This window comes from Morus notabilis, unplaced genomic scaffold (genome assembly GCF_000414095.1).
Source record: "Morus notabilis unplaced genomic scaffold, ASM41409v2 Scaffold151, whole genome shotgun sequence".
Lineage (NCBI taxonomy): Eukaryota > Viridiplantae > Streptophyta > Magnoliopsida > Rosales > Moraceae > Morus > Morus notabilis.
The window spans coordinates 388,414-393,156 of NW_010367153.1; positions in this window are offsets into that span (position 1 = coordinate 388,414).

Genomic DNA, 4,743 nt, shown 5'->3' on the forward strand with positions numbered 1-4,743 from the left:
CTCTGGGTTTCCCATCGGATTACCGGCTTGAAAATAGGTTATATGTAGGAGTTTGATGTGCTTGTGGTATTTTTTGTGTAGTAGGCAATATAAGAAAAAATACTTAAAGTAGGAAAACGCACAAGATTTATAGTGGTTCACTCTTATAAAATGAATAGCTACATCCACTGTGGTTTGTTATTCCTTTTTGAGATTGTTACAATTTACAAATTGCACTTTCGTTCTTTCTTTCTCCGGAAAGATCAACCTCTTTTCCGTATGAGGTTTCTCTCCTTTTATAGCCGAGCTTCCTTCGTTGCAGGGGTTTTCTCCTGTAGGCTGAACAAGCACTCAAGTGGTTTACCTTTCTAGGCCCAGCCCGTAGCCCACTAATCACTTTTTGCGCACTGTTTACTCAGCCAATTAGTCTCCCATTACGGCTCTGTGCACTGCTATAACCCTTTTCTGTCCCCGTAGGGGCGGTTTAAGGGTTTGCATTTAATGCCTGTACTGCGGACATCCCTTACGCAGCTTGCCACGTCAGGCTTTCCCCCAAGGAACATTCCCCTCGTCGCCAGTGTTGTTTAGCCCAATTGTTCTTCTTGGCGGTAGATTTCTATGTTGTAAGGTCGACGGTACGACCTGTCGACGTCAAATGAAATCGACGCCCTAAGTCGGGCTTCTTAACGACGGAAGGGAAGGGGGTCCCAGACGTCAAGGGTTGTTGCTTTGCGATGAGAGATTAAGGTCACGTGTCATGTTGTCCTCCCTCCACGTGTCCTTAATATTTTCCCCCATAACAAACATGATTAACACGTTGAATCTACGTGTAGTTTTCAAGATGTCAAGTATCCTAGCCTACACATACACATACATTATATATGTATGTATACCTGCAGCAGAATCAACGGCTCTGATGGCATGTTGATTGCAAACGCGTGAAGAACAAAATCGGGTGAAGCAAGGTCCACCTTTATGTATCAACATATTCTCAATATATAGAGAGTGAATATTAATTTCTAGCAATATCCGATCCGGCAATTAATTTGGTGATCTGTTAATAAAATGATGAAAAGCAAAATCTGAGAGATTAGGTTGGTTGTCTAGGTGGGATCTCAATTTTATCAACCCAAAGACAAGGAGACCCAGTAATGTGCCGGAGACAACTCCATAACGTGTGCCACTTTGTGGGGTATATGCCCTAATAAGTCTCCTCCTCCTTGTCAAACCCAAAAGAAACATATGCTCGGTTGGAAAGAAACATCTTTTTAACTAATAAACTAAAATGGTTTCTCAACAAGCTAGCTAGTCCATTTTATTGCATTTATACAACGTGAAATACATTATAATCTATTTATATATATAGGGAGAAATTCTTCAATATAATAATTTAAAACACAAATAAAATCAAATATGCCTTTGTGGAAAAGGTTTCTTGGTATTATTGAATGGGGGAGACTAGTCTTGATTATAAACCCATCTTGATTCAATGGAGGACAGTGATCATACCATTGGCTATGGTCAACATTGTTGGACAACATATAATTGGATTGTATGTATTTATATATGTAATCAAGTCTAATTGGTTTGGCATATATCATGAAAATGATTAGTATCAATTCAGAATCATGATTATGTGGGCTTTTTGGCCTTTATAACGAGCCACCCTTTCACATTAAGCTTATTTTAAGATCGATTAGGAATCATAATTAATTATTTAAGAACTCTGGCTTTTACTGTATTTTTGTAAGCACGCTAATTTCAATATCATGATCATCAAGTAATCAAATTACGCGAATCATGTTAACATATTTAAAAGTTATAGCTTATAGCTTACAGCTAATATCTAATGGTAATAAATTACCACAATGATGATTAATTTGGGAAAACTATTAGAATTGTGCATCTTTTTTGTGCTGGAGATATCCCATGCTTTAAGTTTATATTTCATCTTCAACCAATTAAAAATAATAATAAAAAAAGTTGGCTTATTAGTGACTGTATTTCTGAGAGCCTATATATACATTAGGCCGTTAGAAAATAAAATTTAACAAATCAACAAAAATTACTATTAAGAGCATTTAGGTCATTAAAATCTTTTTTTCTTCTTCTTTTGAACTAAATTAAGTTTAATGATAGATTATAGTTCTTTATCTAGTTTTAGAGCATGCCGTCCTAAATTCAAATTCGTAAACCTCATCAATCAGTGGGGGATCAAGAAATTTATTTTAGTGGGTGCGCATTTATCTTTTTTCAATCTAAAGAATAAACAAGAAGTACATAATAAATGTAAGGATATAATAGAAAATGAGCCAATCTAATAATTTTCTTCTAATTAATCTTCATTTATTTTCCTAAATTAATCCTTCCATCCATCTGATGCTCATTTCATTTATTTTTCCAAATTAATCCTTCCATTTGTTTGACTCTTAAAAGCATGATAGAAAAAGGTACACACTTGTATAATTTATTGGTGGGTACTTTTATAATTTTACATGTTAATTAGGACACAACAATTGAAAAGGAAATTGTTAGCTTTTCCGTCGAAATTTTAACAATCGGATGAACAAAATTACTAATTGGAAACAACTTAATCAAATAGTATTTTGGGTTACTCGTTTGGAGACGTTTTAAATGTTAACGACCAAAATATTATCTAGTAATAGTTTGAGGACTAAAAATAGAGTTAACTAATCTTTACATTATTTAGTTAACCAATTTAAATGCATACTATCTTACGATAATCTTGGGAGTTCTTGAAGGTTGACAGAAAATTCCACTTCTCATCGCCCAACTGACCATTCTAAAAGACCCATAAGTGAATTAGGCCATGACATTTATAATATTCTTTGTTTTTTTTTTTTTTTTTTTTTTGATAAACATGACATTTGTAATATTCATTCTCCAGAGACGACTACCAAAGAACTTATTAAATTTTATAGAATAGAATTCTATACGTGCGGCACACTTTTTTTGGGGCCCGCATTGGGAGTTAGCGATGCCCATGTTTACTTAACAATTTAAAAAGAAAGTGTCCAAAATATGTATATTATGTATAGTTAATTATAAGATAGGCATGTGCTCAAATTATGCGCATTTAGTTATAGAAACCTAACCATAAGATGCTGTCTTTCATTTTTATCCGTTATTGAAAGCCTAACAATCGATAATGCGATTTGGATTCCACTAGCTTTATTTGGTTTAAGCATTTGTCTCTTTGAATCGCTTTGTAATCTTGATTAAAAAGGATTAATATTCCCATCAACTTTAAGATGCGTAAGCACATGCATGGATGCATAAGATCATGTGCGACGTACTAAAAAATATTGTCCATGGTTATGCCCTTATTTGGTCCAACATCCAATGATATAAAAAACCATTTCTCCATAATTAACACCATTATTGGACTTTGAACTGAACTACATTAGTTTCAATAGTATCTTCAGAAGCATATGCGCATAGCAAATCGAGGATAGATTTTCTGATTATTAAGCTATGATTTTAGGTTTAAGTTATGCGTCATAATAGGGAGCAAAGTTCCTAGAAAAAATTAAGAAAAATAAATAACTTTTGAGGGAATCGGAATATATATATATATATATATATATATAATAGACTCTATCTTATTAATTTCTTCAGCAATTTACTTCTTGATGATCAGTTCAAAAAAGAACATTTAGTATTATATATATAGGATTTGCAGATTGTAGTGTCTAAATTCTTTTGTAGAGGATGCGATTCTTGCATGCTAATTTCCATACAATAGATCACATTATTGATCTCAAAACAAAAATAATATGAATCATATGCATGATATCCACACCCCGTTTTCATTCCCGAATATTGTTTAATCATTCTTTTCCTTGTCTAATAGCTTTTTTGCTCCACGCACTACAAGAATTTGAATTTTTTGTTACCAAAAATTTGGTAACCAAAAGCCTTATTTTTTATAGCAAAATGTTTTTGTTACAAAAAAAATTTTGGTAGTAAAAAGTGCGTAGCAGAAAGTATTAATTTCTAAAATTTTGGTAGCAAATAGTTTTTGCTACCAAAAATTTTTTTGGTAACAAAATGTATTTGGTAGAAAAATACATGATATTCGGGGACCAAAAATTTCAATAGCAAAAGGTTTTTGGTAGCAAAAAGTGTAAGCTTTAGGACCCCGAAATTTTAGTAGCAAAATATATTTGGTAGCAAAAAGTACACGATTCAGTCACCAAATATTTGGTAACAAAAGGTATTTGGTAGCAAAAGTCATGAGATTTAGGGACCAAATATTTGATATCAAATTGTATTTCGTAGCGAAATGTATGAAATTTGGTGACCAAATATTCGGTAGCAAAAGTATTTGGTAGCGAAAAATATGAGATTTAAGGACCAAATTTTTAGTAACAAAATGTATTTGCTAACGAAAAGAATAAGAATCAGGTACTAAATATTTAGTAGCAAATAACTAATTTGTTGCTACCAAATTTTTTTGGTCACCAAAACTGAGACAGATTTATATACCTGTATTTTTTATAAAAATATATATATATATATAAATGAAATACCAAATATTAATTTAAAAATCTCTAAATATTTCAATACATATTAGAATCCAAACAAAATACTAAAATAGTCATACTTAAGCAAACCCAAACACTTATGCAAATATTGTACTAGTAAAATCTTAATATTATAAAAATTAAACGCTCTAACAAACTGATGCCAGTGGCGGAGGATCTTCTCTTCTTGGGACGGAAGGTCCAGGATGATTTGATG